The 26,820-nt window shown below is 47.1% G+C and overlaps 4 non-coding genes across 4 annotated transcripts; all 4 read right to left on the bottom strand.

Annotated features, from left to right (window-relative positions):
• Window positions 1-6,292: 6,292 nt before the first annotated feature.
• Trnat-agu (transfer RNA threonine (anticodon AGU)) lies at window positions 6,293-6,364 on the bottom strand. The gene has a single exon. It is a non-coding gene; the product is annotated as a tRNA-Thr (tRNA).
• Window positions 6,365-6,670: 306 nt separating this feature from the next.
• On the bottom strand, window positions 6,671-6,743 carry Trnak-cuu (transfer RNA lysine (anticodon CUU)). The gene has a single exon. It is a non-coding gene; the product is annotated as a tRNA-Lys (tRNA).
• Window positions 6,744-18,660: 11,917 nt separating this feature from the next.
• Trnak-cuu (transfer RNA lysine (anticodon CUU)) lies at window positions 18,661-18,733 on the bottom strand. The gene has a single exon. It is a non-coding gene; the product is annotated as a tRNA-Lys (tRNA).
• Window positions 18,734-24,265: 5,532 nt separating this feature from the next.
• Trnak-cuu (transfer RNA lysine (anticodon CUU)) lies at window positions 24,266-24,338 on the bottom strand. Its single transcript has one exon. It is a non-coding gene; the product is annotated as a tRNA-Lys (tRNA).
• Between the last annotated feature and the right edge of the window lie 2,482 nt (window positions 24,339-26,820).

Raw genomic sequence — 26,820 nt, 5'->3', positions numbered from 1 at the left:
TTCATCTGCTCGTTGTGCACGTCGTAAGACGTCCATTTCAGTTCGTCGTTGATCCATTAACTCAGTTTTTTTTTTTATTGCAGAGGGCAGCTAACACTGTGTCCGGACACGCTGAGCTACCATGCTGTCGAGACCATTTCGCTAGTTAACACCGGTCTTGTTGTGTGTGTTTCAAGCTCAAGAGCATCTCCAAGCTGGAAATGGTCAACAGCAACATTCAGACGGTTTCGTACTGCTCAATTGCTACACTAAAACGGTATGTTTCTTTTTCAGAACTGGAAAAACACGACCGTGACAGGATTCGAACCTTCAAGTCCGACGCCTTATCCATTTTATTTTTTTATTTATTTTTATTTTTATTTATATTTATTTATTTATTTATTTGATGGAGCAGGGAGGGGGCTGGCGGAGGCAAGGTGGGCAGGGGTCGCGACCCAAGGCCTGTCCACGATGCCTGCCCCCTCCCATCCTGGGGATGTGATGTGGTACAAAGGATACAGTTGGTGTATTATTGTGATTTTTTTTATTTATTCATTTATTTATTTTTATTTTTTTTTAACAGTGAGGAACAGAAAACTAGTAAGTGCACTCCTTGCGTCGAGTTGGGGACGCACGTAACTAAAACCATGCTAATAGTTGTAGAAAAAGGCATAAATAAAGAGAGCAAAGTGCGGGGCTAAGGAAACCATGAAACAAAACTGAAGGGTGGAATCCATACCACCATTAACCAGTGCTACATCTTGCACCGGATGGGATAACTAAAACTGCGAAGACCTTTTCGCACCGGGGACAAAAAGAGGAAACGGGACAAATACTGCTACAGAGTGTGAGGGTTCACAACGAAACTCTCCATCTGCTGTATCATCCACGTATGACTTCTCGTAATGATGAAAGTAGATCCCACATTGTACCGTGTAGTGTTCTATTATCGTATTGTAATTTTAGCTTCTCTTATCCGTGACGTTCCAGCTACGTGGAGGGTCGTGGAACGCACTCCACAAAAAATTGGAAAAATATTGTCGCTACTTTGGGTTACGGAGGATCTTGCAATGTCGTTCCTGCAAATAGTTCCAAAAGTCTAAAGTGTCCTTAGTGCCGTCTTGAAACAAATAATGCACTGCATGTCCACGAAACCACGTCATTGCATTAGTTTTAGTCCGTGGGTAATACGTTTCATCCGGGTATAAGGTAGTCTTAGGGGCGATATGATTTGGCGTTACCGGAAGGAAGTATGCTGACATTTGCCTCACTAAGTGCCACACTGCTGTGGACTCGCCACAGCTAAGACGGTGTTCATCGTTGTCTTGAACGCCACAGCTCGTGCACGTGGGTGAGTCTACCATGTGGATCGCATGTAGCCTTGATCTGGTCACCTGCTTACCGTTGACAGTGATATACCACATCGCCGTGACGTCAGTGTCTAGTGTTACGTGGTGAATTGTCCTCCACACTACCCTCCAGTTGACGTTCGGGTGCTTCCTCTCCACTACGTTGTCGGGTCGTCCACGTTGCAGGACCCTACAAACCGTCTTTGCCGACGCCAGTTGAGTCGCTGGTAAGGCAAGTCGAAAGTAACTGAGTTCGAGGTAAAAGACACCGATGTATAAGAGCGAAGAGGGGACGTGGTGTATCGGCACAGGCGGCAACAGGGAGGGCGGTGCTAGTTCTTCTATTGACAAACTGGTCAGACTGTCCGGACGGCGGTGCCATAGTTTGACTAATGTGCTCACAAATAGGGCAACCGCTCTGTCATAAACGTGATAAAGGCCAAGCCCTCCCCGATCCGGGGGAAGGGTGAGAGTCTCACATTTGATCTTGAAAAGCATTCTAGAACTCACGAAGGACCCAAAAGCCGCAAGTATACGGCGAGCTAACATCACCGGTATAGGTAATATCTGGGTGTAGTGCGGAATGTGTGACGCTAAATGTGTGTTGACATACTGAGACCGTTGGACGATATCCAGGTCTCGTAGGTGGTTGTTGGCAATTGCAGTCCGAACATTTCGTAAAAGCCGTCGAAAGTTGTGAGCAGCAGTCCGTCGTATATCGTCTGTAAAATCAATGCCTAGACATTTCAAACTATCACTGAGCTGTAAGGGGGTGACACTGTTCTCAGACAATCCGACCCCGATGTTCATCGCCACCGATTTTGCGACGTTGATACGACTACCAGTGGCCATGCCATATTTCGCTATCCAAGTTAGTGCGCTAGCGGTGTCGTCACCGTTGCGGATGACAATCAGCAGGTAGTCAGTGTACGCTTTACATCGGAAAGTGTGGCCTCGTAACGTCATACCCGTTAGTCGTTGGCGCAGGCCGCAGAGGAGAGGTTCCATGGCCACAGCGTAAAGTAAAGTGGACAGAGGGCAGCCTTGGCGTATCGATCGAGAAATTGTGAGGGGCTGCGAAGGTCGGCCGTTGACGATCACCTTGGACGTCGCGCCACGGAGTAGTCGCATGACGACAGTGACGAATGGCTGTGGGTACCGCATATGTTGGAGGACCGCTTCCAAATTGTTGTGGTCCACTCGGTCGAAAGCTTGACTAAAATCGATGGCCGCCAGTGCTCCCTTCAGACGACATGCCCTCGCCAGTGAGATCAAGTCACGATATTCGCTGAGTGCTGTTTCAATATTATTGTCGCCTCCCAATGACGTCTGATCGGGTGAGATAACATTGCGTAGGGTCTGGCGTATCCGCGCCGCCAACAGTCGAGAAAAGATCTTAAAGTCGCAGTTCAATAGCGTCAACGGGCGGTAGTCCTGCAGTCGTCAGCCACCAGACGGTTTGTGAATAGGAATAATCATCCCTTCCACAAGGGCCGCAGGGAGCGGCACGTCCGGGGATAGTAGTTCGCGACAGATGTTTGTCCATCGGGAGGCTAATAAATATTGAAAAGTCCGGTAAAATTCCAAGGGGAGGCCATCAGGACCCGGAGACTTGTTGACAGCTCCTTTTCTAATGGCGTTGATCACTTCTTCTTCTGTAATTTCTTCCATCAAGGCCGCTTTTATTACCGGGGTGACGGTGCCGTAAATCGTCTGAGAGACGTCCTCCAGTGCTGTCGGATCACGGGTCTGAGCGGAATAGAGCTGGGCATAATGATTGTAGAACGCTGTGTTTATGTCTTGTTGCGTGGTGAGGCGATGACCGTCCTCCGTATCGATGAAGCGTATCAGCGCTCGTTGGCGTCGTTTACGTTCACGAAGGACGTGGAACATTGACGGGCGTTCGCTAGGTGTCCGATCCTGCGTCCTCGAGTGGATGACTACCCCCTCTAGGTGGCGTCGCATATGAGCGAGGATCTGAGCCTTGGCACGGTGGACCGCCGTTTGTCGTTCCGGAGACGGCGCCATAGCATCGCAGGTGCGCAAGACCCGGAAGTAAAAGTCGAGTGTATGTCTTCGCCAAGTAGCATGGTCGCGACCGTAGATTATCAACGTTCGCCTCAGTGCCGGTTTGGCGCAGTCCAACCTCCAGCGGATCGTTGTGGGATACGCACGGAGGCGATTTTCACACGAATGCCACGTATCCTCAACGGCTTGGCGGCAATCCGGGTACGACAGGTGAGCGATTTTTAATTTCCACGGGCTGCGGCTTCTCCACATTTGTCGCCGCCGCAGGGTGACGGCACGAATGTAAACTGAGTGGTCCGAGAATGCTGCAGGCCACAGTTCCACATCCTGTGTTCCAGCGGCGAGAGAGCGTAAGATATAAATCCTGTCGATACGACTGGAAGAGTGACTCGTGAAGTGCGTGAATCCCGGTCGGTGGCCGTGAAGATGTTCCCAAGTGTCCACCATCTGCAGGTCTCGAATTAGCGTCTCGAGTTCCGGGCACGGATTATGACGTGGTAGTTGGTCTCTGGGCGCCAGTACGCAATTGTAGTCACCTCCAAACAACAGACGGTCGTGGGGGCCTTGGAAGAGCGGGGCGACGTCTTCCGCAAAGAATCGTGAACGTTCGCGACGTTTGTCCGTCCCGGAAGGTGCGTAGATATTGATAAGGCGGACACCCAGTACTGTGAGTGCCATTCCTCTTGCCCCAGGCAGAAACATCATATCGTCCGCCACTATCCCTTCCCGAAGAAGTACAGCGACACCGCTGCATGTTGGGGAAGCTGGAGAGACGCAAGCATCGTAACCGTACATGCCTGGAAAGTCGTTGACGTACACTTCCTGGAGGAGGGCTATGTCGATGGAAGCAGAGTTCAACATATCCTGAAGCAAGGATAACTTAGCGCGCGTCCGTATAGTGTTGATGTTTATAGTTGCAATGTGATAAGTTTGAGGTCTATCCACAGCATCCGTGTTGGCCATCAGTACCCCTGTAAGGCTGTCTCGTCACTCTAACTGATGGCGGGAAAGGGTCAGCACTGGTGGGATAAATTTCCCCCCGTGTCGTCCGACACGATGGGCAAGGAGTGTGCCTCACAGTCGTCTGCCCAGTCGCCATGAAATACCATCGGCTGTTGGTGGCTGTTAGTGGCTGCTGCGGCACTCGGCGCTGACTCCATCGGCTCTTCTGGCTGGGAATCGGCAGCGGCTGCCTGCTTGTTATTCTGCTGTTCTGTGGGGTCGGAGGGGCTGAAGCCGTCACCACGGCGATCTGTTGAGTTTGAAGTTACAGCGGCCTCTGTACCGCCGGTACCGTCGTCGGAATTTCCACTGTCCATGTCAGACGATCGCTGCAAACACTCCTCCGATGGAGCACGCCGCCGTCTCTTGTGTTTTCGCGGGGAACGCTGTTTACGGTCGTGTGCTTCAGTATCTGAATGTGGGTGGATTTCTTCAGCTGCTCCGGTGTCTGGAAGAAAAGCCGCTGTCGGCACAACCCGTGGGTCAATGTCCATCCTGGCATCCACGCCTTCTTGCAAGGTCGGTCGGCGATTATCTTCAGGTGGGGGTGCCGTTGTAGAGACCGGATCCTGTACTGTAGAAGCCATTATGTTCTCGCCGTCGGGGGCGGCTATCGGACTAATGTCGTCAGTATCGGTAAAGGTTGCTGCCCGTGTAACTTCGGCGTAATTGAGAGGAAGGGTCGTCACCGTAGAAGGAGTCATAGATTCACCTGTCGGGATTTGAGTAAGCCGTCGTCGGGGACAATCCGAACGGACGTGCCCTACTTGGCCACAACCAGAGCAAGTGCGTGGCTGACCGTCATACATAATGATCGCCCTACATCCGCCGATGACAAGATAGGACGGAACATGTTTGGTCAATTCAATTTTAATCTGTCGTACCGCGTTCTTAACGGGGTACGTTGTAAAGGTGGTCCATTCTTCTGCCATATGGCTGATCACTCCGCCGTAGGGCTGGAAAGCCGCGCCGACTACGTCCGGTGGTACTTCAAAAGGGAGTTCGAAGACGCGTATCGTACGTAGGCCAAGCCCCGCGTGATCGATAGAGACCGCCCCAATATGGCCATCAGAATGTTTGAATTTAAGACCGTTCGCATGTGCGCTCACGATTCTGTTGCACACCTCGTCATTTACTAGCTTGACGTAGACAACACTGCTCGTGATAGAGAGATGGATACCAATTATGTCTCGCGGGAAAATTTTAACGTCGTCACGTAAGAAACGTTCCACTTCAAAAGCTCGCGGTCGTGCATGATCGGGTTGAAAACTGATCTTGATGGTGGTTTGTCTGTATGAATGTGCCATGGTGCGTCGGTAGTGATGGACTCCAAACAGGCGACAACGCAGTAGTAAACAACTACGAGCACTCGCGACCACGCGGACGGGACGTAAACAAGACGTCCTCGCCGCAGCGCTGCGGAAAGCAGACTGACCATTAGGCCACACGGTCACTGACGACCAAGTATAACTTATATACGACTCATCTCGAAACGCTCACACCCCAGAGGAATTGTGTTTTCGTTCTACACAGACGCTGCCCCTTGCTGTTTCCCACCCTTTCGTCACATTCAACCTCTTACGAGACCGACCAAATATAGACTGGGAAACAAAACCACACTTTGTGCATTCGCAATCGAAGACAGGGCGTCTCTCGCCGCATTTGCTACGATGGCCATTTGCTACTTCTGCAGAAGCGGCGGCGACGACGGCCGCGAGAGGCTCTGAGATATGTGAAAAATACATCTATAAGATATAATTCAGACTGCCTCGTCCCACCTTATGCTGTACCACTTTGGCAAATGCTTTATCTGCGCTATTCCCCTTAATCACATCTGAAAGTAATTCTTATATAACGCCTGTCGCTAATTGTTCGTCATCCCAGATACTGTTTGCTATACGGTCACGACGTGCAACTGATTTCGAAAATTCGTCGGCCTCCTGTGAGGATCGAACTCACGACCCCTGGTTTACTAGACCAGTACTCTGGCACTGAGCTAAAGAGGCGCGGCCTAGCTGTTCTTTTGCGTACTTCGTTCTTACGGTCGTCTGGATCATCAGTCTTCAGCTGACAACACTTCATATCACCGACTAATATTTGCAGCTTTGGCGACCCATTACTGCTTGGCTACACATGTGACACGTAACCGATGTGCTCTCCAAACAACAACACTTGCATTTCAGAACATGTCTTTCACACATGACTACAAAATCACCTTCACTTTCAAATACAGTTTCCTTGCGACTGACAGAGACGTAGGCAAAGTTCAGAAAAACGGTAATTTACATCTGCAGCGGAACAAAATTCCGTTCCGCCCAGCGTGGGGCTCGAACCCACGACCCTGAGATTAAGAGTATCATGCTCAAGCGACTGAGCTAGCCGGGCTGCCTTTTAATTTTTTTAAATTTTTTAATTGTTTATTTTTTTTATGCATCTCAGCGCTAGGCAGTCGGCGGCAAGGCGGGCAGGCGTCGCATCCTGAGGCTTGGCCACGATGTCACCGCCATACCCCGCACTCATTCGCATGGTTTTGTGATTTTATGTTATGGCTATTTGTGTATTATTCATTTTTGTATTAATTTTTAAAGTGGCATCATGTGCGCCAGTGTTTTTATACATATAAACAGAATGTTAAAATAAATCCATGTCTGGTCTTAGGATTACGCAGCACACTATGAAATCCAGCACAGCAGATACTCTAAGTTGGTCTTAGAGTACAAATAATTTTCCCAGTTTCCATGTCGTTTATTGGTATGGTGAATTCTGTTGCCAGATGGTTGATTGTGGATTCCTGCTTCTCAAAACCTTGAGCATGCTATGCGTTTGAAGATGCGCGCTGGTAACGTGGGGGCACCATAGAGCAGGGACATGCCAAACAACCATTTCCCGTATTATAAGTCCTCTTGATAGGAATAATAGAAGCTGCAGAAAACTTCTGGTTCTTACTAAATCTTTGTGCAGCTTTGATGAAAGATAATGCGAAATGAAAGTAAACAAATGAGGATCCTCTTCAGGGTGTCGCACTGCGGAACCAAAAGTAAAGTGCTTTCATTGCAAAACGAAAAGGAACACCAAAATACAATTAAATGTTCGAGGCCGAGTGCACGATGTACTCTGTACCGTCTATTGATCCATGATGCAAATCACCCACATCTGACGGTGCGGAGCAGACCAATCCATGGAAACAATAACAATAATAACAAAGTAGTGAAAAAAAAAGAAAAACTCCGCCCAATGGATTTAGAAACTTAAATTCTTCCATCACTTAAAGCAATAGTGAGAAAATATTGGAACTGGTCTTTATACTGTCGCAATTTCTTAATCGCATAGTACTCTTCGATGAGGTACATCTGATAATCGTGTAGCGTTGCCGTTGTATGGACGAGCATGTAATAGACGAACTGGCCCATGAGCCAGACATAACTATTATTCTTAGATTGAGGATAAAGCTGCCAGTCCGGTCGGAGCGCGTCTTGAAGTTGAAAGGAAGTATCCGACGTCCTATTAATGACAGCGAGTTTCTTTCGTGTCCACTGCCATATCTGTGTTTGATCCCTGCAGTGGAAGAGATGCGGCAGGGTTTCCACTAGGTTACACTTGGCACAAAACGGGGTGGGCCGCAGCTTGATTTTGTGCAATTTCTCTCCAGTGGGAATCACCTTATTGACAGCGTCATACCAAACAGATCGAACTCTGGAACGAAGGAACGGATAACTAATGTTCTTCCATATATTTCTATAGTTTATGCCTAAATGTTTCTTCTCAATTGGGTTATTCAGCTGCCGTTTAGTAAGAGCACGATAGATCTCCGCCGTGTGGAACGGATGCGGGTTATCCTGAACATAGCTGAGCTCCACATAATATCGCCAGACATAGCTGAGCTCGGGATGAATGTGTCCCACATACGTTGGCGCAGACAACTCCTTTGGACGTAAGGTCTTGAAAAGCTGTTCCGTAAGGCTATTTTGGTTACTGTGTAGTATGCGGGAAGTACGAGTTAAAAAAGTAGCCACACATTGGGATTCAAGGTCTTTGACGCCTAAGCCACCTCGGGAACGAAGTAACGAGGTAGCTTTAAAAGAAACTTTAAAGATGTTCCCTCTCCAGACATACCAGCAAGCAAGTGCTAATAATTTTTTCGCAATGGCTGTTGGGATTGGTAAAACAGCGGCAGTATGATAGAGCTTACTGAAAACGTAACTATTAATAAACTGTGCCCTCTGCATCCGGTCTAAAGACCGCATGTTATGTTCTTTGATCACCGCACGTAAGATGGTAAGCTTGCGTTCCCAATTCGCGTTGAGCATTGCCTGGGGATGTGGTGATATAACCAGGCCTAAATGCCACAGATGTTCGGTCTTCTCCAACCAAGAAATATCGATGGAGTTCGGATTACGACCCAACGGCATGATTTTGGACTTTCGCTCATTAAGTCTGGCACCACAAGCGACAGAGTACTGATGGACAATCCGACGAACTGACCCCAGCTCTTCGGTGGTAGTAATAATCACACTGATATCGGCGGCATAGGCGTGGCAGACCGTTTTGTTGTTTAACGTTTGCAACCCATGTAAAGTTATGTAAAACTTTTTAAGAAGTGGCTCTATAGCAATCGAGAATAAAGTCATGGAAAGGGGGCACCCTTGTCGTACTGCTTGTCGTATAGGCACAGGGGCGGTTAACTGGCCGTTAACCTTCACGCGTGAAGACGTTCCGCAGATACATTTCTTAATAAGCTGTCGAAAACGCTGACTGAATCCTATTTTACTCATTGTGCGCAATAAAAATCCGTGATTAATTCTGTCAAACGCCTTATCGAAGTCGAGAAACAGTAACGCCAAATCAGTGTTGGTAATCCAAGTTAAATAAGCCAGGTCACGATATTCACACAGGGCATTTAACATAGATCGACCACTGACTGCACTCGTCTGATAAGGGCCAAGTACTTTGCCAAGAAGCACTTTAAGCCTGTTGCTTATAATCCTAGTCAAGATCTTGAAATCGGAGTTAAGCAACGTAATGGGCCGAAAATCATTTAACATAGTCGGATTTGATGTTTTAGGAACCAGGACAACCATTCCTTGCGTGAACTGCGGGGGGAAGGCAGCATGCGAGAGCAATTCATTGTACATTTGGGTCAATTCGTCGCCGATCACATCCCAATACCGTGAATAAAATTCGACCGGTAAGCCGTCTAAGCCGGCAGCTTTGTTCTTGGCAGCGCACGCAATAATGGACTTAACTTCAGAGTAGGTGACATTGGCCAAGAGATCAGCGTTATCATCCTGATCCACTGTGGAGGCGATGTCGGTTAAAAATCATCCCCCGCCGATACATCGGTATCTGACTCGGAATAATGTTCTCGAAAATAATTGAAGACATACGCCTTGATAGCACCCTGCTCATTATACAGATGCCCCCCAGCATCCGTAAGATGAGCAATAAGTTTTTGTTTACCACGTTTCTTTTCCCGTATGATATGGAATAACGATGTGGACTCGTGGGAAACGTCATCAGAAGAGCGCGATCGTACCCGATTACCAACAAGTGCTTCACTAACTAAAGCTGTAAGTTTTGCTTTGATACGCTTGATGCGGATCAGGTTGTCGGACAATGCGGAGGGATCGCTGTACAGCTGGCGTAAACCGAGGAAATAAAATTCTAGAGACTGTTTCCTCCAATAAGCCCTGGTCCTGGCAAACTGGCAAAGACATTTCTGAATCCGCGGCTTAACAAAATCCGTCCACCAAAGAATGCGCTCCCTATACCGAGCTTGCCTCTGGAGGCACTGCTGCCACGTGGCAACGAGGCAACGCCTTAAGTCCGCTTCTTCTAGCAGAGAGACATTCAGCTGCCACGTGCCGCGTCCCAAAAATGTCTTCTGTCGCAAATGCCGTAACGTTATGTGGTATGCGGAGTGGTCACTAAAACTGAGCGGCCATAGTTCACAATCACGAGTGGTATTTAAAAGATCTTGAGAAACATAAAACCTATCCAGACGGCTGGAAGAAGCAGCGCTCACATAGGTATATCCCATCGTGTGTGGTCGAAGGTGACACCAACTATCTTTTAAATGCAGTCCATCTGTTAACATTAGTAGCTCGGGACAAAAATTAAAATTCGGACGTTGATCTGCTTTTCGCAAAACGCAGTTAAAATCCCCACCCAGGATGATCTTCAGACGAATGTTTGTTAATAATGGCACAACTTCAGCCCTAAAAAAATCACTTCTGTCCCGTCTGCCAGCGGACCCTGTCGGGGCGTACACGTTCAGGAGAAGCAAATCCTCTAATTGGACGGCAATGCCGTGTCCCGTTTCTAAGATCGCTGTAGGTTGGTAAGCGATGCCAGCTTTGAATAAAATCGCAGTTCCCGTCTCAGTGCCTAGATTTAATATGGCATCATACCCAGGTATTTCTCTAACCTTGGGTGACACAACTTCTTGGAAGCAAACTATATCGATATCTGCTGCATGTAGAGAGTCGGTCAAACATTTAAGTTTGACATCGGATGCGATCCGATTTAAATTAACTGTGGCAAGTGTGTAATCTTGCATGGTGGGGATAGGAAGGGTCCGTTTTATTCACTGTCGTCGGCCCAAGACTTTTCGGATGGCGTATGCTGATGGCCAGTATCCATCAGCTCAGGACTCGGACGGTCGACATGCATGTCCATATCGGCCTCCCCCACGTGGCGGGCGACGGAACCCATTTCATCTGTGCTGCCGCGGTCACTGCCGTCTTTTCGGATCTGCTTTATGGTGCGCTGCAGTTTCTTTTCCAGTGCGTATCTCCTCCTCACTCTGCTTCCGTGCCGCCCGCTTAGATTTCCCCGTTCTTTGGGGAGGTGCGTCGGCGTCAGAAACGGTTTTGGTATCCGTCAAGAGGCTGTGCGTAGAGCCTTCCTCAGATTGGTCACTGCCGGGAGGGAGGGGTGTGTGGGGCGCAACGTCAGGGGTGCAAGAAATGCGCGACCTGTCGCCACCATCCGACAACTGTTTCAGCTCAGCGTACATGGTTGGAGTAGTGACGGGAGTCGGTCCTGCATGGTCGGCACGACGGCCGACAGTCGTGGAAACCTGCAGGTGTGCAGCGTGGCTGTCGGCATCGGTGACATCACTACGAACGGGACATTGGGGGGTTGTCGCAGAGTTGTTGACAACAACTGCGCCGGCGTCTGGGGTCACCGCAGCCGGTTGGTGGAGCGTCGGGTGTGTCACAGGCGACTCCATCAGAGTCTGGGCGTAAGACAACCGATTGTCATCTTGCCCATCGAGAGGCGTAAGACGATGTTGCATTCTTCGTCGACCCGCCCGGACACGGGGACAAGCAGATTTTAAATGGTCGGTAGAACCACAAATTACGCAAGTTCTCGGTTGTCCTTCGTACATCACCACCGCTCGAAAACCCTGCACCAAAATGTTGGACGGGATGTGCTTCGTCAAATCAATTTTCGCATTCCTAAAGCCATTATCTACATTGAAATGTCTGTAACCTCTCCACTGCTCGGCATGAATTTGCAGGACATTACTGTAGGGAGACAAAGCTTGCCGAATTCTATCGAAGCTAACTTCGAAAGGCAGATTAAATATCCAGCCGTTTCGAAGCCCTAGGCCAGCATGACTAACAGACACTGCATATTTCGCCTTTAGAATTCACAAAATCCGCTGTGCCCTCCGTGAGGGTCATAATACGAACGCAAGGATCGTCAATAACAAATTTTACATACACAGCGTTCGCAAGAAAATCATATGAAAAGCCAAGAACTTCTTCATCTCGCAGTCCTAAACGATCGTAAAACCAGTCAACGAGTTCATGAACCTGAGGTCAAGCATATCCATACGGAAATCCAAATCGTAGCGTGTAACGTCTCAACACATCTTCCATCACTTTCTTGAAGTACTACTTACAGTACCAACAGCTGCGGGCGACGCCAAGCTGCTGTTTCCCACCCATTCGTTACATTCAACCTCTTACGAGACTGACCAAATATAGACTGGGAACAAGACCACACATTTTGTGCATTCGGAATCGAAGGCGGGGCGTCCCTCGCCGCATTTGCTACGATGGTCATTTGATACTTCTGTAGAAGCAGCGGCGCCGCCGCCGCCGACGACGACGACGACCGCGAGAGGCTCTGAGATATGTGAGAAATACATCTATAAAATATAATTCAGACTGCCTCGTCCCACATTATGCTGTACCGCTTTGGCAAATGCTTTATCTGCGCTATTCGCCTTAATCACATCTGAGAGTAATTCTTAATAAAACGCCTGTCGCTAATTGTTCGTCATCCCAGATACTGTTTGCTATACGGCCACGATGCACAACTGATTTCCAAAATTCGTCTGCCTCCTGTGAGGATCGAACTCACGACCCCTGGTTTACTAGACCAGCGCTCCGCCACTTTTATTTTTTTTATTTTTATTTTTTTACAGACTGTGTGTACTATATCCCTCTTGTTGTAAGCACTAGACAATCAGAACAGCTACAGGGCGGAGTAATTCACATCCTCAGCGGTAATTGCATTGTCACAAAGGCAGAGCAATTCCATAGGCGTCAGCTTCAAAAAGGTCGCATGCCGATACCCGGGTTCGAACTAGGGACCTTTAGATCTTCAGTCTAACGCTCTCCCAACTGAGCTTTTTTTTATCAACAACTAAAACACTCTTCTTTGCTTGTCTCTGATTGCTTCTGGAGAAGTATAGAAAAAAAATAGCTCCGTTGCTAACACAAGAATTGTCCTCATTTTCCGGCGTACTGGAGTCTGCGAGTGGCGGGGGTGGGAACCAGGACGCGTCACAGAAGCAGTGGGGCCTCTTCGCGGCACCACTGGTGTCCTGCGGCCCGGGCCCACCCACTTACACTCACATGTCTCACCCTATACCCATTCTATTAAATGTTAATTTAAGCATATTGCCGAAAATGTTGCCATGATTAGGATATCCGCAGGTTTTTGCGAATTCGATGTCCATAAACAGCTTGAATTTTAAGTGATCGTCACCACCAAGTTTATTAAAAACATAGCTGGAATAGGTGCCCAGCAACCACATAACTACATTATTTTTCGACGGCGGATAAAATCGCACGTCGGGTCGAGACAACATAGTTGAAGGTATGTTGGTGGTTGTGGTCCTCGTAATGATGGCTAGTTTTTCTCTCAGCCAACTCCAATTTCGTGCACGTTCTCCGCAGGTATAACTGTGCATAACGGTATCCACCAGTTGACGGCTATGGCACAGAGTTGTATCACTGAGTCCGATTTTATGTAGCCTCTCACTTGTACTAATCACTTCATTGATTGCTTTGTACCATGCAGTTCGAGCGGCTGAAGTAAGGATCCTGGAACTGACATTACGCCACACTATATCCCAGTTGATGCCACTGCACTTCGTAACAATTGGATTTGGTCCTTCATGTTGTCGCCAGTATGCCAATATTGCTGTAGCTGCTAAATGTCGAGAATTTAAGCTCTTGACTGATGTAGCTGCATGCAAGGAAATAGTCGCGGATGTATTTGAGCTTGTAACTGATGGTCTGAATGTTCAGCGGGGGGTCAAGGCTTTGCGGCCTGACAGCATAGAATAATTGCGCCGTAATGCCCGAAGGGCAGTTGGTAAGGATAGATACCGTCCTTGTGACATAGAGAGCCGCTGCCTTTTTCTTGATGTCGACTAAGCCCATCCCTCCGTTCAGGGGGTGGAGTGTAGCAGTTTTGGCAGATACACGAAAAATTTCCACGCGCTAAATAAAATTTGTTATCGTCGACATAGTATTTCTAGCAATGACAGCAGGGAGCGGCAGGAGCTGCGCCATGTAGTAGGCTTTTGATAAGATACAGGCATTGATAAGTTGAATGCGATCAAATTGGTTGAGGCTGCGATGGTAATTATCAATTAGGGCTCCATTTATTTTACGTGCTACATCTCGCCAGTTAGCCGCTATCATCTGTAGAGAGGACGCCATCAACATGATCCCCAGAGCCTTGTGTTCTCTGACTTGTTTAGCATAATCAACACGCAAATTCTGGAGGCCACAGAGGTTCAGAAATTTGCTTTTGTGTTCATTTAACTGCGCTCCTGACACCAGACAGTATTTCCGAAGTTCAGCCTCTAATACGGTGACATCATCGACATCGCGAATCACTACACCCACATCGTCGGCATAAGCTCCGATTACACTTTTTACCCCAGAAATTGTAATCCCAGTGAGTTTCGTCTGCAACTGTTGTAACAGAGGTTCAAGGAAAAGTACAAAAGCAACATAGACAGAGGGATCCCTTGTGGAACCCCTCGGTTGATTGGTATTGGTCGCGTCAGTCGTGAGTTGACAGAAAGTTTTGCAGTGATTCCCATGGCCGAGTTTTTAATCATGTCAATCGTGTTCCGAGAGTAGCCCAATCTTTGCATAGTCTCGAGAAGGTAAGCATGATTTACGAGATAAAAAGCTTTAAAAAATCAAGAAAGATCAGCCCACATTTCATGTTACTAGCGTTCGTTAACGCAATGACGTCGCGGTAAAAAGCAGCCGTTTGCAGAATTGTTCTCCTGAAGGCGCATGTCTGCTGTTGGCCAATGATTTTAGCAGTGAGTGGCGTGAGTCTCATGTTAATTGCGCGAGCCACGATCTTATAATCCGAGTTTAACTACGATATTGGCCGGAAATTGGTGATAGTTTTAGTACCTCTGTTTTTAGGGAGAAGCACAATTTTACATTCCTTAAAGAAGGGTGGGACAGACGTTCCTTGCAAGACTTCGTTCACGACGTGAGTGATTTTGTCCCCGATGATGTGCCAATATTGCTTGTAAAATTCAATTGGTAAGCCATCAGGGTCCGGCGATTTCCCAATCGGCGAACTGCAGACAACCCCCACAACATCTTTATTACTGAAGGCCAACGAGATAGAGTCATTGTCTTCCCTAGTTACGGTAGATGAAATGGCACTAAACAGTCCATCATAGCAGTCATCGTGTAGATTCACTGATGCGTAGGTTTTGACAAAATAGTTGTGCAGTGCTGTGACAATCTCTCGTTATGTGTCAACCGTTGTTCCATCCTCGAGTTTCAGGGCGTCAATAAAAGTCCGCCTCCTGTTCCTTGTATGTTTGAGGAGGTGGTACAGAGCCGCTGCTTCATCATCTCTGACCGACGTCACTTTAGATTTTATCTTAAGGCCGTCCAGTTTCATCCTCTTCAGATTGATTAATTTTGCCTTTATTTTCCGAATGTCGTCAATTCTGGTGGCCGTCGCGTCTGCACGATCGTACAGGTCCCGTAAGATTGTGTAATAAAATTCCATCGTCTTTTTGATTTCCGCCGCCCTTTCAATTCCGAATGACATGATAACTTTTCGCAGTTTCGGCTTTGCCTGCAGAGTCCACCACTCTATAGTGCTGCGAAACTTGTGAGTAGCGCGCAAGCACTGCTCCCAAGCACGACGCACCCCCTCCTCCAGCAAAACATCCGATAACAAAGACACATTCAGGTTCCATTGATCTTTATACCATCGCGTGGGTTGGGGAAGTAATTTCAAGCACGCGATGACACCACTGTGATAGGAGAAACTGGAGGGGATCGTCTCTACTTTTAATAAATCATTCTCGATAACATCGGAAACATAAATCCGGTCGATTCTGCTGCAGGAATATGCGACGATGTGAGTGAAGCGTACCAATGTCGGGTACCTAATTTCCCACGCATCTTTAAGTTTGAGGTCGGTGACGAGGCGCTTTAATTCAGACGAATAATTAAAAGTTGGGGACTGATATTTCCTGGATAAGACACAATTAAAATCACCACCAATGATAATGTGTCGGGGATTTTTCCGAAAGAAAAAAAGTAGCTCGTTCCTCTCTATAGGTATTGCCAGAAGGTGCGTACAAGTTGATGATGGTGACGCCGAAAACAGTGATCCCGATCCTTCTACCCGATTCCAATTTGTCGATCTGAGTAACTGGAATCCCTTCTCTAATTAAGACTGCGGTGCCCACGGTCGTTTCCAGGGAAAAATTTGCAATGCCGACAAACCCAGGAAGAGTAAATTGTGGCATCGACACCTCCTGCAAAAGTGGTATATCAGTACCGGGCTCATATAGATATTGTTTTAATGCATGCAGTTTCACTTCTGATCAAATTTTATTAATATTGAGGGTCGTGATCGTATAGGCCTGTGACATAATAACAGGACGTCTGAGAGAAGGAGGGATCAACTGCCGTTAATTGCCCACATCTCCATGCCATTCCATGTGAGTAGCGGCCGCGCAATTCCTGTCTGGAGCGTCACTGAGTTGATCTCTTGCATCTTTGTTTTTACTCTTTTTCCGGACAGCATTAAGATTTGGTGGTACTTGGATCCTGTGACGGACACTCTGCAACACCGCTGCAGTCGGAGGTGTGGGAGGGTCTTGGGTGATGTCAATCGTCTCTCCCGACACATCTTGCGCCGGGAGCGCATGCGCCGAAACCGCTGGCGAGCGATCAGCTGAGCCACCACTTTCACTATCAGCTTGTTTGGCAACACTCGCTGCCCGAAGTTGTTTGTTGTCACTGACAGTCCCAGGCTGCTGTGTTTGTATACCGTCGCGGAGTTGATGACATTCATGTTGTTCTGAGGCTAGGGTCGGAGCAGTTGCCACGTGTTGTGTACCGTCCGCTCCCGGAGACATTGTTTGTATACCATCACGGCGAGCCGCGATGTGAGTACTTCCAGTAGATACGTGAGCCACATCTACTTGTTGACTTTCCTGAGTGTGCTGTTGCGGAAGTTCTGAGACATGAGCCTGTGGTAACTGAACGGCGTCGACGGAAGTATCGACGCTTGAAATTGCGGTAGAAGAATCGTCCACAATCGCTGCACCGGTTATAACTTTAGTACCCGAAGCGATCCCCCGTACGACCGATTCCGCGGTCTCGTGCGCACTGAAGGTTTTATCATCAGAGTCACGGCTGTCACAAGTTCAACGCCTCTTATTAGTCGTGGCATCGACCTTCGCGGGTGGCTTAGCACCATTGTCTCTCCTTACCAGAGCTGGAAACTCTTCAGGGCGAAATTCTTTTAGCTCTTCCGAAGGTACGGCAGAACTAGGGACCTCACCCTCTACGATAAGGTTATCCGAAACTACATCAGCCAACGTAAGACTTTTACGCTTCTGTAGCGAATTTTTTAGCACAAACATTCGCCTGGGACAGTCATGACGCAGGTGACCACTCTCATTACATATATGGCATGTGGGAGTTTGGCCACTGTAAGTAACATGAGCCCTATAGTCACAAACGGTAACATGCGAGGGTATATTCTGCTTTATATGCATTTCTACTGATCGGACGCCACTGTAACATTGTAACCTGTGCTGGTTTGACCACCGTTCGTTACGAATCTGCTTGATATCCCCGAATTTGGACAGAACTTCCTTCAGATAACAATCTTCTACTTCAAGGGGTAGGTTAAAGATACGCACATTGGTATACTCCACATCGGCATTGGAAATGAGCACAGTACTTACAGACTCGTCCCGGTGTCGAAAAACAGCTCTCCCTCCGTGTTTCGTCAGAATCTCTTCCAGTAATACAGGATTCAGCAATTTTACAAATAAGCAATATTCCTCGGTATCATAATACGCCGTGTGCACTTGATCAGAGGTAATTCCAATGACATCCACAACCCAATCTGGTATTTCCAAGGCACTAGGCTGCACAGAACGGGTAGACTTGTCAAATTCAGATCAGAGTGTACACTTTCTCGGAAATAACCTGGACATTGCAAAACGATAACTAGCAAAGGAACCGCTAGAAGAACACAAGAATGAAAATCAAACTCAAGAACAATATACACTAAATAAAAACACTTCACGATAAAGAGAAAACTTAAGTTGTTATCACGACTTGTAAACACGTGGCGGAGTGGAGCACTTTACACGTCCGATCAGCACGGTGTCACAGGCGCGACTTCCACTGAGCTAAAGAGGCACGGCCTAGCGGTTCTTTTGAGTACTTCGTCCTTACGGTCGTCTCGATCATCAGTCTTCAGCTGACAACACTTCATATCACCGACTTATATTTGCAGCTTTGGCGAACCATTACTGCTTGGCTACACATCTGACACGTAACCGATGTACTCTCTAACCAACACCACTTGCATTTCAGAAAATGTCTTTCTCACATGTCTACAAAATCGCCTTCACCTTCAAATACAGTTTCCTTGCGACTGACGGAGACCTAGGCAAAGTTTAAAGTTGCTATTTCCATTACATAACGTTCATCAGAAAAACGGTTATTATCATCTGCAGCGGAACAAAATTCCGGTTCGCCCAGTGTGGGGCTCGAACCCACGATCCTGAAATTAAGAGTCTCATGCTCTAGCGACTGAGCTAGCCGGGCTGCCTCGGTAAATATGTGCCGGGCAGCACGTCACACAGTACTCGTTTGGGTTGGGTGGTCCCATGCAGAATCTCTCCATGTTGCCTAATGTTTTCTTAACGTCACACTCGTCACGTACTTCACTTTTATTTCATAATCATTTCTGAGAGGTAAAGGAATTGAATGAAAACCTGCAGAGTTAGTGGCGTCAAAATTAACACACATACTTGATGTGGCTCATAAGCCGAACGAGTTACTTTCCGACGTTGTCTTAGATGTGCAAGTGCCAGTCAAAACTCGCGGCGACGGAACTCTGCCGACCATTTCGTTAGTTAACACCGGTCTTGTTGTGTGTGTTTCAAGCTCAAGAGCATCTCCAAGCAGGAAATGGTCAACAGAAACATTCAGACGGTTTTTGTACAGCACAATTGCTACACTAAAACGGTATGTTTCTTTTTCAGAACTGGAAAAAAACGACCGTGACAGGATTTGAACCTGCAATCTTTGGATCCGAAGACCGCCGCCTTATCCATTTTTTTATTATTATTATTTTTCTTCTGCTTACGAAATGAAGCTTGAAAATCTTGCCAATCGAATCCTTCAGTGTGGTTGTAACTTGGGAGTCGGTCAACATGATATATTATTCGCCTTATAGATGGTCCGCCTTTTTGCAGTGAATATCTTCTGAACTTTCTGTAACATGAAATTCAATCAGTTGACCTGTTAGTTTCTTTATTTTACGTCACAGTTTTGAGCAGGTAGTTGGCGAAGTGATCCTTGTAGTTTTGTGTTTTCATTAGCAGATGGTGCTGAGTTGTAAGATAGACCCAGAAGTCTTCTTTACTCTTTTCTTCTTTTGTAAATAAGTAGTGTACTGTAGCGGATTTTAACCAGTTTAGTGCGTTCCTTCTCGTCCGTGGGTACGGAGTATCATCCGGCGTTAGAAAGGCAGCAGGCGTTATATATCTGGGAGATGTTCTGCTGATGAGCGCCAACTTGTTCGTGATATATGCCCATATATCTTTTACTTTGTCGCACACAAATCTGTGTTCATCAGTATCTATTAAATTACACGTGATGCATAAAGGTGATTCTGCGAGGTGTATGTTATGTAGTTTGGAGTTAGTGGCCAATTTTCTGTTAACTGCGAAATACCAAGTGGCTTGCATTGCTGACGGCTAGTGTGGACAATGGATGTTCAACCAGATTACCTTCCAGTCGTAAAAATTGTATTTGTCTTCGACGTTATTTGGCTTCTTATCTTTCATGAGTTCCTGGTACACGCGTTTCACTGCCGTCATTGCTTGTACGGGGATCCTTGTCTGTGCATAACTGTACTCCAATAAAAACCGTTTTAAATGATAAAGTCCGTTTGGAATTTGTTGCACCGTGATGGGTGGACTGAGGTTTGCCGGAGCTATCTCAGTAAGCAGGTGAGCAGCGAGACTATCTGCTGAGTGTTTCCATTGGTGGAAAGTTTTTGATATGTATAAAGCTTGCGCCTTCTTTCCAACATCGACAAGCTTTAAGCCACCATTTTTTGTGGCCAGCGTTAAGGTGTCAAACTGAACTTTAAAAATGTGACGATGGCTGACAAACTGTCCTAATGCTGACATAATTCGTTTTGCAGTGTGTGCAGACATTGGTAAAATTTGAGCGATATAATTGAGTTTTGAGGTGAGATATACATTTGCGACCGTGACTTTCTGAATTTCATTTAGTTTTCGTACACTGTGTTACCGTATGCCGGCACGAATAGTCTGTAGAAGCTTTCTATAGTTGGTTGCAATTGTGTGCCGGATATTACGCTGAAAATCAATTCCAAGACACTTGAAGATCTTCAGCTGACGTAGTTGCCTGTGAGGGCGCGATCCTAGGCCGCGGCCAATATTGAATATTCCAGACTTTGTCCAGTTTAGTTGTGCACCGGACGCTTGCTCATATTGCCTGACTGTCTGTAGTGCGGTTTCCACTTCAGTTCTATTTATGATAAGGAAACCGACATCGTCTGCATACGCCTTGCACACAACTCGGGATCCATGTATGACGATGCCCTGTAAACTTTTCGTCAGGGTAGCTAACAAAGGCTCAATGGCAATCGCAAAAAGCGCCATGGACATTGGGCAGCCCTGCCTGACGGAACTGACTATCTCTATTGCTCGGGTAGGCTGGCCATTGATGATGATTCTGGATGAATTAGTCGCTACCATCTGTTGTATAATGGCAACGAACCCAGGTGGAAAACCCATCGCAGACATGGTACGAAAGAGATACTGGTGGTTTACCCTGTCAAAGGCTTTGTCGAAATCTAAGGACATGATGGCACATTTCAGTTTACAGACTTCCGCAATGGAGATTAAATCACGGTAGTCGCATAGAGTCTGTTGAATTTTCCGATCCTTGCCCACGCTGGTCTGGTAAGGGCCAATGATGCTGGTCATCGTGGATTTAAGCCTTTGGGCCAATAGTCTCGCAAAGATTTTATAGTCGCTGTTGAGCAGCGTTATCGGTCTTAGATTTTTTACGTTGGCACCGCCTGAGTTTTTTTTAATTAGAACGATTGCGCCTTCACAGAAGCTGGTGGGGATCACGTTGTTGTGGTCTAGAAGTTCGTTACACATGCAAGTGATCTTCGCCTTTATGGTGTTCCAGAATTTTTGATAGAATTCGGCGGGAATTCCGTCAGGTCCGGGGGATTTATTCTTAGCACTTTCCCAGATGACATATCCCACGTCGTCTTCGGTTGCCACGGCTAATAGCTGTTCCGCGTTCGCGAGACTGACTCTGTTGTGCAAATTATTCAAAAGATCGTCCCGCACTTGCACGTTAACTTCTATTTTTGACATCAAGGTGGTGAAGTAGTTAAGCACCGCCGCCTTAATCTCATTGTGCGTAGTCAGCGTTGCGCCATCCTCAGCAGTTAACTCCGTCAGAATTTTACGGGATCCTTTCCTACTTTCTTGGATCATATGGTAGACTGAGGTGAGTTCTTGGTGTGCAGTAGTCTGGACCCGCGACCTGACTTTGTAGCCTTCTAGCTGCGTCCTCCTTAGGGTTAGGATTTTGGCCTGGATTTTCTTAATTCGTTTACATTGCTCGACGGCCGAAGTGCCGAGCGCATACAGTTCCCGCAGACAATGAAAACAGAAATGGATCGTCCTGTGAAGCCAAAAGCTCTTTTCCCGTGCGTAGTTCATGAAACACCACCTAATTTTAGGTTTGGCGCACCTGAGCCACCAATCAATGGCTGTATTGTAAGAGGCAAATCTCTGTTCACATTCTCGCCAGGTTTGGAGGAAGGCTTCTTGACACGCCGAGTCTTGAAGATGTGAAATATTTAATTTTCACAGGCCCCTGTATCGATACGTTCGTTGTCGATCTAGAGTGATAGTACAGATGTATGCAGCATGATCTGAGAACGCCACTGGCCATACTTCTGACTGCAGAATGTTATTCCTCAAATTAGGTGTGACATAAATTCGATCGAGACGGCTTGCCGAATGGGTCGTAATATGGGTAAACCCAGGTGCAGCCCCATGCTTGAGCTCCCAAGAGTCAATTAAGCCTAAGTCTCGTACAATTCGTTCCAGTTCAAGTGATCTGTTAAGATTGGGAGTCTGGTCCTTTGCACTGATGACACAGTTAAAGTCACCTCCGAAGATAACATTGTCGTGGCGGACGCCAAAGATTGGAACTATTTCTCCTTTAAAAAAATCTGCTCTTTGACGTCTATTACTGGAACCGGATGGGGCATATACATTAATTAGTCTGTTGTTATAAAAAGTGCCCGCAATGCCCCTACTGTTCGGCAATTCTGTGACGTCAGTGATAATAATACCTTCCTTGGCAATAAAAGCTGTACCTAGTTCACAACCGGCTCCAGGATTAGTAATCACATTATAACCTGGTATGCAATCAAGTCCGACCTCTGTTACTTCTTGGACAAATAAAATGTCTACATCAGCTGCATATAAAAAGTCCTTTAAATGTTGTAATTTACAAGCGCTACGTATCTTATTAATATTTAGAGTAGCAAGTCGATAGGCCTGTGGCTGAATTGTGGGTGACTAAACAAAAGCAATGCCTAAAATACGTCCAATATCAATCATAAATAGCGCTGGAAAAGCAAACCACGTCGAAAATGCACTGTGCAAGCAATTTAAAAACATCTATGGACAGTCACTGTAAAGGCAGAGTTAAAAATATTCTCCGTTTGAAAATGGATCAGTCGCGAGTTCCTTTTGCACAGTAGTTTCTGTCGAGGCGTTACCTTTCTCATTAACATCGTCGTCCTTGGGGACCGAAGTTATGGCTGTCACCGTTTCTGAAGTATCCATACTGTCTACTTCGACATTGGATTCTGTATCGTCTGCCCAACTAGTTGGCTGTGGGCCTGTCGAGGTGGTTATTGACGCTTCAACAGGATAGAGGTCGATCATGTGGTTATCACGGTCGGCTCGAAGTGTAGCTGACTGTTCGGGGTTCAGAGGTAAAGCATCTGAGACATTGTCAAGGACTGATGGTAAACTAGCTGAGGGATGATCATGGTTTGTGCTATCAGATGCTTTTGCACTGATTTGTTCACCGATCTGTTTAGCCTTTTCGCGCAGAACCGGTGCAATCAGTTCGGCATCCTGGCGGGCAACTCTCCGTTTTTTAGTTTTTCTGGGAGATGCACACTTTTGTGGGCTTTTATCATCACCTGCTTGAGATTCCCCCCGTGGAGTAGCATCGGCCGGTGGAGACGCAGCCGTTTGCAACGCAGATGCCCGTTCTTCGGTGACTACGATAGACGTCGATATTTCTGCTGGTTTAGGTTGACTCTGATCAGGCGTTTCAGCAGTCTCTATTCGTCTCACAGTCGCAGGCAGTTAAGTGGTTTCACTAACTTGTGGGACCGTGGGTGTAGCCGAAAGCCCACGCGCCACGGCCACATACGTTACAGACAGTGTTGTCATTGAGGGGGGCGTGGCAGCCCCGCCGATAGGCAGCTGCGCCACTCGCCTCTGCATGCATTCGGCTTGCACGTGACCTGTCGAGTTGCATGCTGCACATGTTCGAGGCTGGTCATCGTACATTACTATCGCACGATACCCGCAAACGTGAACATAAGACGGGATGTGCTTCTGCAGCTCGATTCTTAATTGCCGCACCCCGTTAAGAACTGGGAATTTATGTGCACTAGACCAGCGTTCCGCAATATTGCTTATGATTTTACCGTAAAGACAAAGCACTGCGTTTATCTGTTCACTGGTTATTTTATATGGAAGTTCAAAAATTCGAACAGTCAGTATTCCTAGGCCGGCATGCGAAACAACAACTTATCCCACATTTCCATCGCTATGTTTAAACGTTAGGATACCACCACAAGATGCAACAATTTTCTCGCACATGTCGGATCTCGCTAATTTAACGAAAACGGTGCTACTGACAATCGAAAGATGTCCTGGCGACTGACAGAGACGTAGGCAAAGTTTAAAGTTGCTATTTCCATTACATCACGTTAATCAGAAAAACGGTAATTTACATCTGCAGCGGAACAAAATTCCGTTCCGCCCAGCGTGGGGCTCCAACCCACGACCCTGAAATTAAGAGTCTCATGCTGTACCGACTGAGCTAGCCGGGCTGCCTCGGTGAATACCTAGTGGGTAGCACGTCACACAGTACTCGTTTGGGTTGGGTGGTCCCATACAGAATCTCTCCATGCTGCCTAATGTCTTCCTAACGTCACACTCGTCACGTACTTCACTTTTATTTCATAATCATTTCTGAGAGGTAAAGGAATTGCATGACAACCTGCAGAGCTAGTGGCGTCAAAATTAACACATATACTTGATGTGACTCAAAAGCCGAACGAGTTACTTTCCGACGTTGTTTTAGATGTGCAAGTGCCAGCCAAAACTCGCGGTGACGGCACTCTGCCGACCATTTCGATAGTTAACACCGGCCTTGTTGTGTGTGTTTCAAGCTCAAGAGCATCTCCAAGCAGAAAATGGTCAACAGCAACATTCAGACGGTTTCGTACTGCTGAATTGCTACATTAAAACGGTATGTATCTTTTTCAGAACTGGAAAAACACGAGCGTGACAGCATTCGAACCTGTAATCTTCAGATCCGAAGTCCGACGCCTTATCCATTAGGCCACACGGTCCCTGACGACCAAGTATAACTTGTATACGACTCATCTCGAAACGCTCACACCCCTGAGAATTTGTGTTTTCGTTCTACACAGCTGCTACCCCTTGCTCTTTCCCACCCATTCGTTACATTTAACCTCTTACGAGACCGACCAAATATAGACTGGGAAACAAGAACACAAACTTTGTGCATTCGGAATCGAAGGCAGGGCGTCCCTCGCCGCATTTGCTACGATGGCCATTTGCTACTTCTGCAGAAGCGGCGGCGACGACGACGACGACGACGACGACCGCGAGAGGCTCTGAGATATGAGAGAAATACATCTATAAAATGTAATTCAGACTGCCTCGTCCCACCTTATGCTGTACCGCTTTGGCAAATGCTTTATCTGCGCCATTCGCCTTAATCACATCTGAGAGCAATTCTTAATAAAACGCGTTTCGCTAACTGTTCGTCATCACAGATACTGTTTGCTATACGGCCACGTCGCGCAACTGATTTCCAAAATTCGTCTTCCTCCTGTGAGGATGGAACTCACGACCCTGGTTTACTAGACCAGTGCTCTACCACTTTTTTCTTTTTTTTTTGTATTCGCCTTAATCACGTCTGAGAGTAATTCTTAATAAAACGCCTGTCGCTAATTGTTCGTCATCACAGATACTGTTTGCTATACGGCCACGATGCGCAACTGATTTCCAAAATTCGTCTTCCTCCTGTGAGGATGGAACCCACGACCCCTGGTTTACTAGACCAGTGCTCTACCACTTTTTTTTTTAATACTGGGTGAGAGCCAGGTATCCTAGCCACTTTTTTTTTATTGACCCCTGGTTTACAAGACCAGTGCTCTGCCCAGTTTTTTCTTTTTTTTACCATTATTTTGTGTCGTTTTCGTCTGCCATTGTTTGAAAGTTAGGGGTGACAATCAGATTCAGGCCTACGGAAACAAAGCGGGCAGGGGTCGAAACCCGAGGCCTGGCCACGATGATTCCACCGTCCTCTTTCCGAATGGCACCTGTACAACGGCGTCGTAATTTCCCCTACTGTCTTGGTTCTTGGTCTTACGTTTGTTTCTCTTGTTCGCCCTAAAGGTCCACGTAAACTTCAGTCCAGGTGTAGAGAAGAATTTTACATAAAGGCGGCAAAACCAGCTACAGTGTAAAAGAAATCGGCTCACACAGGTGACCGTAGCCAACACCCTCCCTTTCAAATGTCAGGCTAAGCATATTTGCAAAATCTTTAAGGAGTCCTGGCAAGCGCAATCGGTTCCAGTAAGCAGTAACGATGTACTGCCGAAACGTTAGGTGTTCATCCTCTTCATGACAACTATTGACAAAATGTACGAAGTGTCCAAGCAACCACATAACGGTATTGAGCTTCGTTCGCGGATAAAAGGAAGAATCGGGCCGTACGATGATGTCAATGGTATAAGCGGTTTCGGCAGTCCTAGTGACAAAAGCCAGTTGTTTCCTGAGCCAAAGCCAATTAGCAAGGTGCCCACTGCAGGTGAATCGATGCCTAAGTGTGTCCAGGAGACCACACCGAGTGCAGTTGTCCGTGTCAGAAAGACCAATACGGTGCAGTCGTACGTTGGTGGGGACCAAATTATTAATTACCCTATACCATGTGGACGCCACAGCCATTGAGTGGATCGGCAGACTAACATTCTTCCAGACGTTCCTCCAGGACACTGATGGAGACGCCAGTTCGATTGGATTGGGACCGGCCAGCCCCTCACAACGGGCAATCAAGCTCTTGGTCGTTGGCACCGGTCGTCGCAAGAAGACGTCACCGAGGTAACTAACCGCAATATAAAATTACCGGACGTGTATCAACTTAAAATTGAGGCGACCGACGTCGACAGGTGGAGCAAGGCTCTTCGGACGCAGAACAGTAAAAATTCTGGATGTAATTGAAGTCACTTCTTGCGTAACAATGAGAGTCGTACGGCGGACGTACAAGGCAGATGCCTT

This window comes from Schistocerca gregaria, chromosome 3, assembly GCF_023897955.1.
Source record: "Schistocerca gregaria isolate iqSchGreg1 chromosome 3, iqSchGreg1.2, whole genome shotgun sequence".
NCBI classification, from domain to species: domain Eukaryota; kingdom Metazoa; phylum Arthropoda; class Insecta; order Orthoptera; family Acrididae; genus Schistocerca; species Schistocerca gregaria.
This window is presented reverse-complemented; position numbering and strand designations above follow the sequence as displayed.